At 48.9% G+C, this 10,453-nt stretch overlaps 1 protein-coding gene and 1 long non-coding RNA gene across 11 annotated transcripts in view; one reads left to right on the top strand and one right to left on the bottom strand.

Annotated features, from left to right (window-relative positions):
- Positions 1-865: 865 nt before the first annotated feature.
- LOC134759740 (uncharacterized) lies at positions 866-9,781 on the bottom strand. The gene is made up of 3 exons (XR_010136453.1): positions 9,702-9,781; positions 9,460-9,612; positions 866-1,162 (listed from the first exon to the last, which is right to left on the bottom strand). It is a non-coding gene; the product is annotated as an uncharacterized LOC134759740 (long non-coding RNA).
- ZER1 (zyg-11 related cell cycle regulator) overlaps positions 9,043-10,453 on the top strand; it is a 43,337-nt gene continuing 41,926 nt past the window's right edge. For 2 of the 10 annotated variants that reach the window (XM_054519410.2, XM_024251736.3), the window contains exon 1: positions 9,068-9,427. The gene's annotated coding sequence lies outside the window, so the exon portion shown is untranslated. 10 annotated transcript variants of the gene reach the window in all.

The following is a 10,453-nucleotide window of genomic DNA, read 5'->3' as shown; positions in this document are numbered from 1 at the left end:
ATCCTCTGCCTCAACCTCCCAAGCAGCTGGGAGCACATACCTGTGGCACCATGCCTGGCTAATTTTTTGTATTTTTTGTAGAGACAGGGTTTTGCCACCTTGCCCAGGCTGATCTCGAACTCCTGAGCTCAAGCAATCCCCCTGCCTCAGCCTTCTAAAGAGCTGGGATTACAGGAATGAGCTCCACACCTGGCCTACAAAAATTTAACAGAAATAATTAGCGGGGCATGGTGGCACGCACCTGTAGTCCTAGCTACTTGGGAGGTTGAGGCAGGAGAATTGCTTGAACCTAGGTGTTTGAGGCTGCAGTGAGCTGTGCTCACACCACTGCACTCCAGCTGGTATAACAGAGCAAAATCCTGTCTCAAAAACAAACAAACAAACAACAACAAAGTAATTTTGGAAATAAATAGTTTCCAAAGCTGCTAACATAAAAGTCAAACGATGTAAAAAGATTACATAGTGTGCCAGTAATCAATTTCTTGACTCTAAGCTTCAAATTCTCTCATCATTTCCTGCTCTGAGAAAATGGATTTAGGACCTTTAACTATTTTTCCTGCATGGAATGGGCTTTCTTTTCCAATTCTAGTGTGCTTGGTAGACAGCCTTCTGCAAAACAAGGGGCTTGCCCAGCACCTGCCTACTACTTCATTGTCAGTAGCCAGGAACGTCTCCCAACACTCTTCTCTGGCATTATTTTCAGAAAGGAGCCTCTGGTGGGACACTTCCCTGTAAATAGCTTTCCCAAGAACCTTAGATGGCTGATTTCTGGCAAGTTCTGTGACATTATTACCAAAACACCAGGGGTTTCGTCTAGGTCTTGCTGCTGGCTGCACAGAAAGCCAATCACTGAGACAACCAGTACTGCCAGGAAAGAAAGATTTAATCAGGTACTGCAGCCATGGAGGTAGGAGATCAGCTTCAAATCCATCTCCATGACCAACTAAAATTAGGAGTTTATACAGCAGAAAAGAAATGTAACTACATACAGGAAAACAGGAATTAGGGGAGGATAAGAAAGAAGAGTTGTTCAACAGGAAGCAGGTGGCAGGTGGTCAGGTAATCATGACCAGTGAAGGGTCTGGTATCTCATTGTACAGATGCTGTGATCTGGGAAGTTTCAGTTCCTTGATACTATCTGGGAGGCCTGATAGTTGGTTTCCTGGGAAAGAAATTCAGATAAGACAAGTGTAACATTTTCAAGTTTCAAGACTCCTGAAGGTCAACTTCTACATTTATGTAAAAAAAAAACCATAAACATCAGTTCTGTGGGACAATTGGGTTGGTTTCAACATGACACCACAGCTGATTTCCAGCAAGTTTCAAAGGTACAATTTCCAGAAAGTTTCATCAGTGCAGCATCACCATGACTTTGCTACCATTCAGTGAGCCACGGCCTTTTCCTTTCTCTTTTTTTGAGACAGAGTCTTGCTCTGTTGCTGGGCTGGAGTGCAGTGGCACAATTTCGGCTCACTGCAACCTCTACCTCCCGGGTTCAGGCGATTTTCCTGCCTCAGCCTCCCAAGTGGCTGAGACTACAGGCACGTGCCACCAGGCTCAGCTAATTTTTTTTTTCTTTTTTTGAGATGGAGTCTTGCTCTGTCACCCAGGCTGGAGTGCAGTGGCGCGATCTCGGCTCACTGCAAGCTCCACCTCCCAGGTTCATGCCATTCTCCTGCCGCAGCCTCCCAAGTAGCTGGGACTACAGGCGCTTGCCACCACACCTGGCTAATTTTTTGTATTTTTAGTAGAGACAGGGTTTCACTGTGTTAGCCAGGATGGTCTCAATCTCCTGACCTCATGATCTGCCCTCACTGGCCTCCCAAAGTGCTGGGATTACAGGTGTGAGCCACCGCACCTGGCCCCATTTTTGTATTTTTAGTAGAGACAGGGTTTCACCATGTTGGCCAGGATGGTCTCCATCTCCTGACCTCGTGATCTGCCCTCCTTGGCCTCCCAAAGTGCTGGGATTACAGGCGTGAGCCACTGCGCCTGGTTGCCTTGTCTTTCTAACAAGGTCTGGCTCTCTGGGGAAGTCCGTTTCTTTAAGAGCTATATCTTACCCCAAGGGGTATTATCTGCTCCTTGTATCTACTATTCCTATATTCTTTAGAGTTTTTTTTTAACTTCTTATTAACCAATCCCTTGTGATTCCAATCTCGTTATTGTTAATAAAGCTTTTTTTTTTTTTTTTTCTGAGACAGGGTCTTACTCTGCCACCCAGGCTGGAGTGCAGTGGCACAATCTCATCTCACTACAAGCTCTGCCTCCTAGGCTCAAGCAATCCTCCCACTTCAGCCTCCCAAGTAGCTCAGACCACAGGCATGTGCCACCACGCCTGGCTAATTTTTTATTTTTTGTAGGGATGCGTTTTCACCATGTTGCCTAGGCTGGTCTTGAACTCCTCACTCATGTTATCTGCCTGCCTTGGCCTCCCAAAGTGCTGAGATTACAGCCATGAGCCACCATGACTCTTTTTTTAATTTTATTTTGAGACGGAGTTTCACTTTTGTTGCCCAGACTGGAGTGCAATGGTGCATTCTCAGCTCACTGCAATCTCCGCCTCCTGGGTTCAAACGATTCTCCTGCCTCAACTTCCCGAGTAGCGGGGATTACAGGCATGCACCACCATGCCTGGCTAATTTTTTTTTTTTTGAGACGGAGTGTTGCTCTGTCCACCAGGCTGGAGTGCAGTGGCGTGATCTCGGCTCACTGCAAGCTCCGCCTCCCGGGTTCACACCATTCTCCTGCCTCAGCCTCCCAAGTAGCTGGGACTACAGGCGCCCGCCACCTCGCCCAGTTAATTTTTTGTATATTTAGTAGAGATGGGGTTTCACCGTGCTAGCCAGGATGGTCTCAATCTCCTGACCTCGTGATCCACCTGCCTCAGCCTCCCAAAGTGCTGGGATTACAGGCGTGAGCCACCGTGCCCAGCCTAATTTTGTATTTTTAGTAGAGACGGGGTTTCTCCACGTTGGTCAGGCTGGTCTCGAACTCCCAGTCTCAGGTGATCCGCCCACCTCTGCCTCCCAAAGTGCTGGGATTACAGGTGTGAGCCACCACGCCAGCTTTCTTTTTTTAAATGATACTCATCCTAGTAGGTGAGAAGTGGCATCTCACTGTGGTTTTGATTTGCATGTGAGTTCTCTAACTTTGTTCTTTTTCAAGTTTGTTTCAGCTATTAAGGGTTCCTTGAGATTCCATCTGAATATGAGAATGAATTTTTCTGTATTTTCTGTATTTCTGTATTTCAAAAACCACCATTGGGTTTTTTTGTTTGTTTGTTTGTTTGTTTTGAGACAGACTCTTGGCCTGTCTCCCAGGCTGAAGTGCAATGGCGCGATCTTGGCTCACTGCAACCTCTGCATCCCGGGTTCAAGTGATTCTCCTGCCTCAGCCTCCCGAGTAGCTGGGACTACCAGTGTGCCACCATGCCCAGCTAATTTTTGTATTTTTAGTAGAGAATGGGTTTCACCATGTTGGCCAGGCTGGTCTCGAAATCCTGACCTCATGATCTGTCCACCTCGGCCTCCCAAAATGCTGGGATTACAGACGTGAGCTACCGCGCCCAGTGGGGATTTTTTTTTTTTTTTTTTGAGACAGAGTCTTGCTCTGTTGCCCAGGGTGGGGTGCAGTGGTGCAATCTTGGCTCACTACAACCTCTGCCCCCTGGGTTCAAGTGATTCTCCTGCCTCAGCCTCCTGAGTAGCTGGGATTAAAGACGTCTGCCACTATGCCTGGCTAATTTTTGTATTTTTAGTAAAGATGGGGTTTCACCATGTTGGCCAGGCTGGTCTTGAATTCCTGACCTCAGTTGATCTGCCGGCCTCGCCCTCCCAAAGTGCTGGGATTACAGGTGTGAGCCACTGCATCCAGCTTAGTTAGGTATTCTTTAATTTTGTTTAGCAATGTTTTGTGGTTTTCAGTGTACAAGTTTTTTACATCCTTGGTTAAATTTATTCTATTTTATTCTTTTTGATGCTCTTGCAAATGGAACTAGTTTTATTAAATTCTTTTTCAGATGGTTTTTTAAAAGTATATGGAAATGCAACTGATTTTCGTGTGTTGCTTTTGTATCTTGCAACTCTGCTAAATTCATTTATTGGCTTTAATAAATTTTTGTGCATTATTTGAGGTTTTCTTTTCTTTTTCTTTTTTTTTTTTTGAGACAGAGTCTTGTTCTGTCGCCCAGGCTAGAGTGCAGTGGCCTGATTTCGGCTCACTGCAACCTCTGCCTCCCAGGTGCAAGCGATTCTCCTGCCTCAGCCTCCCAAGTAGCTGGGATTAGAGATACCTGCCACCATGCCCGGCTAATTTTTGTATTTTTAGTAGAGACGTTTCACCATCTTGGTCAGGCTGGTCTCGAACTCCTGACTTGGTGATCCACCTGCCTCGGCCTCCCAAAGTGCTGGGATTACAGGCATGAGCCACGGCGCCTGGCTGAATTTTTTTTTTTTTTTTTTTGAGACGGAGTCTTGCTCTGTCACCCAGGCTGGAGTGCAGTGACTCGATCTCAGCACACTGCAACCTCCGCCTCCCAGGTTCAAGCAATTCTTCTGCTTTGGCCTCCCGAGTAGCTGGGACTACAGCCACCTGCCAACATGCTTGGCTAATTTTTGTATTTTTAGTAGAGACGGGGTTTCACCATATTGGCCAGGCTAGTCTCAAATTCCTGACCTCAGGTGATCTGCCCGCCTCAGGACCCCAAATTGCTGGCATTACAGGCGTAAGCCACTGAGCCCAGCCTACAGTGCTTGATTTTCATACATTGAACCATCTTTGAATTCCAACAATAAATCTCATTCCCACATCTCACTTGGTCATAGTATATTGTTATTTTAATATGCTGCTGAATTTGGCTTGCTATATCAAAACTATATCTTTTTTCAGCCTCTTACTTTGAACCTATTTCTGTCTTTACATTTAAAGTGGGTTTATTATAGGCAGCTTTTTGTTGGGGCTTGCTTTTTTAAAAGTAAAAATTTTAGAGGCAGGGTCTCCTTCTGTCACCCAGGCTGGAGTGCAGTGCACCATCATGACTTACTAAAGCCTCAACCCTCTGGGTTCAAGAGATCCTCCTGAGTAGCTGGGACTACAGGCACATGCCACCATACCTCACTAATTTTTAAATTTTTTGTAGAGACAGAATCTCACTACATTTCCCTTGCTGGTCTCAAACTCCTGGATTCAAGTGACCCTCCCACTTTAGCCTCCCAAAATGAGGGCTTGTCTTTCTTTCTTTTCTTTCTCTCTCTTTTTTTTTTTTTTTTTGAGATGGAGTTTCGCTCATGTTGCCCAGGCTGAAGTGCATTGGCGCCATCTTGGCTCACTGCAAACTCTGCCTTCTGGGTTCAAGTGATTCTCCTGCCTCAGCCTCCCAAGTAGCTGGAACTACAGGCATGCACCACCATACCCAGCTAATTTTTGTATTTTTAGTAGAGACGGGGTATCACCACATTGGCCAGGGATGGTCTTGATCTCTTGACCTCGTGATCCACCAGCCTCAGCCTCCCAAAGTGCTGGGATTACAGGCATGAAGGCATGAGCCACTGTGCCCAGCCATTTTTTTTTTTTTTTTTTGAGATGGAATTTCATTCTTATTGCCCAAGCTGGAATGCAATGATGCCATCTCAGTGCACTGCAACCTCCGCTTCCCAGGTTCAAGCAATTCTCCTACCTCAGCCTCCTGAGTAGCTGGGATTACAGGCATGTGCCACCACGCCTGGCTAATTTTGTATTTTTAGTAGAGATGGGTTTTCTCCATGTTGGTCAGGATGGTTGTGAACTCCTGACCTCAGGTGATCTGCCTGCCTCAGCCTCCCAAAATGCTGGGATTACAAATGTGAGCTGCTGTGCCCAGCTCCCTTTTTTCTTTTCTTTTTTCTTTCTTTCTCTCTTTCTTTTTCTTTCTCTCTCTCCCTTCCTTTTTCTTTTCTCTCTTTTCCTCTCTCTCCTTCTTTCTTTCCCTTCCTTCCTTCCTCCCTCCCTCTCTCTTCTTCTTTCTTTTTTTCCTTTCTCTCTTTCCCTCTTTCCTTCCTTCCCTTCTTCTTTCTCTCTTTTTTTCCTTTCTTGTCTTTCTCTGTTTCCCTCTTTCTCTCTCTCTCTCTTTCCTTCCTTCCTACTTTCTTTTTTTTTTTTTTTTTTTTTTTGAGAGAGTCTTGCTCTGTCACGCAGTCTGGCCTTAGCCTCCCAAGTAGCTGGGACTACAGGCAGATGCCACTACGCCTGGCTATTTTTTTTTTTTTTTTTTTTTTTGTATTTTTAGTAGAGACAGCGTTTCACTATGTTGTCCATCTTGTCTCAAACCCCTGGCCTCAAGTGATCCGCCCACCTCAGCCTCCCAAAGTGCTGGGATTACAGGCATGAGCCTGGGGCTTGCTTTTCTATGCAATGTGACAAACTGCCTTTTACTTGAAGTGTTTAGACCTTTACATTCACTCTGATTATTTTTCCTGGTTTAATCTAAGCCCATTTTGCTATTTGTTTCTTTCTTTTGTTTTTTTTTTTGAGATGGAGTCTCGCTCTGTTGCCCAGGCTGGAGGGCAGTGGCGCCATCTCGGCTCACTGCAAGCTCTGCCTCCCAGGTTCACACCATTCTCCTGCCTCAGCCTCCCGAGTAGCTGGGACTACATGCGCCCGCCCCCACACCCGGCTAATTTTTTTGTATTTTTAGTAGAGACCAGGTTTCACCATGTTAGCCAGGATGGTCTCGATCTCCTGACCTCGTGATCCGCCCGCCTTGGCCTCCCAAAGTGCTGGGATTACAGGCATGAGCCACCGCGCCCAGCCTGTTATTTGTTTCTTATTTCCTATTTGTTTTCTGTTTTCTTTTTCTTTTTTTTTTTGAGACAGAGTCTCGCAGTGTTGCCCAGGCTGGCGTGCAGCGGCGTGATCTCCGTTCACTGCAACCTCCGCCCCCGGGGTTTAAGCAATTCTCCTGCCTCAGCCTCCAGAGTGGCTGGGACTACAGGCACATGCTGCCACACCTGGCTAATTTTTTTAAATTTTTTATTTTAGTAGAGACAGGGTTTCACCGTGTTGCCCAGGCTGTTCTCGAACTCCTGAGCTCAGGCAATCAGGCCACCTCAGCCTCCCAAAGTGCTGAGATTACAGGCGTGAGCCACCAAATTGGGCTTTTTTTTTTTTTTTTCTTTCTTGTGAGACAGTTTCACTCCTGTTGCCCTGGCTGGAGTGCAATGACACAATCTTGGCTCACTGCAAACTCTGCCTCCCAGTTTCAAGCGATTCTCCTGCCTCAGTCTCCTAAGTTCCCAAGTAGCTGGGATTACAGGCGTGCGCCACTATGCCCAGCTAATTTTTGTATTTTTAGTAGAGACGGGGTTTCACCATGTTGGCCAGGCTGGTTTCAAACTCTTGACCTCGTGATCTGCCTGCCTTGGCCTCCCAAAGTGCTGATATAACAGGCTTGAGCCACGACGCCTGGCCCAAGCAACGTATTAATATGAGAGTTCCCATCTAGCCATATCCTCGTCAACATTTGTTATTGTCTCTCTGATTATGTCTATCCTAAGGAGCACAAAACCGTACCTCCACCTCCTGGGCTCAAGCAATCCTCCAACCTCAGCCTCCCAAGTAGCTGGGACTACAGATGCGCACCACCATGCCCTGCTAATTTTTGTAGAAATGGGGTCTCCCTATGTTGCCCAGGCTGATCTCCAACTCCTGGGCTCAAGCCTCAGCCTTGACAACCCCATCTGCTGAGATTATAGGTTGTGAGTCACTGTGCCAAGCCCAACAGCTTTTTTAAGGATTCGAGACTGTACGAACATAGTTGTAGCTGGTCAAAGATTAAAAGGCACTATGCAAGAAAAAAGAAATCCGCAAAATTAGTTCTTGGAATGGAGGTGAGGCACCTGTCAAGAAAGGGTTCCTCAAGAAAGGAGCGTCTAGGCAGGGTGTGGTAGCTCATGCCTGTAATCCCAGCACTTTGGGAGGCTGAGGTGGGCGCATCACCTGAGGTCAAGAGTTTGAGACCAGCCTGCCCAACATGGCGAAACCCCGTCTCTACTAAAAATACAAAAATTAGCCAGACGTGATAGTAGGCGCCTGTAATTCCAGCTACTTGGAGGCTGAGGCAGGAGAATTGCTTGAACCCGGGGAGTTTGCAGTGAGCTGAGGGCCATTGCCCTTCAGCCTGGGCAACAACAGAGAGAAACTCCGTCTCTCAAAAAAAAAAAAAAAAAGAGAGAGAGAAATCCAGAGAAGAAATGATGGTGTTTTGAGATGGAGTCTTCCTCTGTCGCCCAGGCTGGAGTGCAGTGGTGCGATCTCAGCTTACTGCAAGCTGTGCCTCCTGGGTTCAAACGATTCTCCTGCTTCAGTCTCCTGAGTGGCTGGGATTACAGGCGCGCACCACCACGCTCGGCTAATTTTTATATTTTTAGTAAAGACGGCGTTTCACCATGTTGGCCAGGCTGGTCTCGAACTCCTGACCTCAGGTGATCCGCGTGCCTCGGCCTCCCAAAGTGCTGGGATTACAGGCGTGCGCCACTGCGCTCGGTCAGAAGGAACTGGTTTGACAGGATCCTTAGGACTTGGAGACTGGATGAGGGGCCCAGGAAAATGTAGGGGCCGAGGTCGCCTCCCAGTTTCCCATTTGGAAGCTCGGTTGCCTGGTGGCGCATGCCCTAGATGGAGGTTAGGAGCACCTTTTGGGGGACGGTGATGACTGCGGGTGGACACGCGAGTGTGAGCCACCCGTAGAGAACACAAGACATGTTCAACAGGGCGCTGGATGGAGGGGGCTGGCGCCCAGAGTCAGTCCTGCCCTTCGGCAGTGTTAGGCTCAGGTGAACCGCAGCGCCAGGGCGGGCACTGATCCTGGGGTCCCACGAACAGGCCCCTCGGAGGCCAGGGAGAGCTCTGAATGACGCGTTCTCTCGGGTGGCCTGGGGGCGCATCCCGCGGCCTCCTCCACCGGCGTAATGTGCCGGGCCTGGGACAGGAGCCGCCTGCCGGTCCCCGGAACCTTCTGCCGCCGCCGCCCGCGTTAGCCGCGGGACGGGTCGGGGGAACCCGATCGCTGTTGCTAAGGGGCGGCCCCGGAAGTGACGCGCCCCGGGTTTGTTGACAGCGGAGGCGGCGGCGGCTGCAGGCTCCGAGCCGTAGGAGCCGGATCGGGGGAGGGGCCGGGCCCAGGAGCCTCAGCCCCGCCGGCAGCCCTAAGGGCAAGGTAACCGCCACGGGGTCCCCGTCGCGACCCCCTCCCTCCCGGAGCTCCCGTCCCCGGGATCCCAAGCTCCGCCCAGCCGACCCCCGTCTCCCCTGGACCCCAGCTCTAGCCTGACGAGATCCCCAACCTCCTGAGGTGCTCTGGCCCCGGATTCTCCCGGGCTGCATTCTCTGCTCCTCCTCGCCTGCGAAGCATCACGTCCGCTTCCCGACGCTGAGGGCAGCCCCATCCAGGGTAGGTCCCGGACCCCGGGCCAAGGGACGTACCTGCGTCCTCCTCCTTCGCCTCCTGCCTACGGGGCCTAAGCATCGCCGCTGCAACCACTCTCTCAGGTCCATCTCCGCCAGTGGTGGGAGGGTTTCTTTCTCTATCCCTGCCGCCAGGTCTGAGAATCGTGTCTTTAAAGCTGAGCTCCCTTCCTCCAGAAAGAAAATGACGCTCTGTCGTTTGCCCCTACAAGATGGGGGATCGATGTAGGGCTGAAAGGGCCACCCTCTGCCCCTCCTACCTGTTGGATGAGCTTAAGTTCCCCCAGAGAAGTGCTTAGAAGCTCAAGGACGACTTGGATTCTGGATCAGCTCCCAAAAGGGATGACACAAAGCATAGGGAAATCCAACAGGGTGAGGTTGCAACCCGAGGGCCAAGGGAGCCCAACAGGTGAGTTGATAGTGAAACTGACCGTGCTGGCCACTATAGCTCTGTGGGTGGAACTTGTCTTGGCTGCTCTTTGACCGAAAGAGCCCAAGATTTCCAGTCTTTGCCTGTCTTTGTCAGTCCATTCGTTTTGTTTTGTTTTGTTTTTCTTTTCTTTATTTTTTTTTAAATAGAGATGGGGTCTCACTATGTTACCCAAGCTGGTCTCGAACTCCTGGGCTCAAGTGATCCGCCCGCTCCAGCCTCCAAAAGTGCTGGAAATACAGGCATGAGCCACCGCGCTCGGCTAGTGCATTTGATTTTTAAGGGGGAGGGGAATGGAATATCTGATGTCTCGGGAAAATCCTTCCATATATGATCTTTCACAGAATGTTTCTCTTCAGACTTCAAACTGGTTAGGATGAGCATAAAAGCATAGCTTTGAAAAGGGTCATGGGAGGCTATACTTAGAGCAGAAAGTGGTGGCCAGGGTGAAGGGCCTCACTACTTTGGTTTATTTGTTCATTCAGCAAATAATAAACATGATATGTGAGGAGGTAATAAGTACTTTGGAGAAAAATAAAGAAGGAAGGACCATGGGGAGGGAGTTGGGAGTTGTCATTTTAT

The sequence above is a fragment of the Pongo abelii genome, chromosome 13, assembly GCF_028885655.2.
Source record: "Pongo abelii isolate AG06213 chromosome 13, NHGRI_mPonAbe1-v2.0_pri, whole genome shotgun sequence".
In the NCBI taxonomy this organism is placed as follows: domain Eukaryota; kingdom Metazoa; phylum Chordata; class Mammalia; order Primates; family Hominidae; genus Pongo; species Pongo abelii.
The sequence above is the reverse complement of the archived record's forward strand: the minus strand, read 5'-3'. Positions and strand labels throughout refer to the sequence as shown.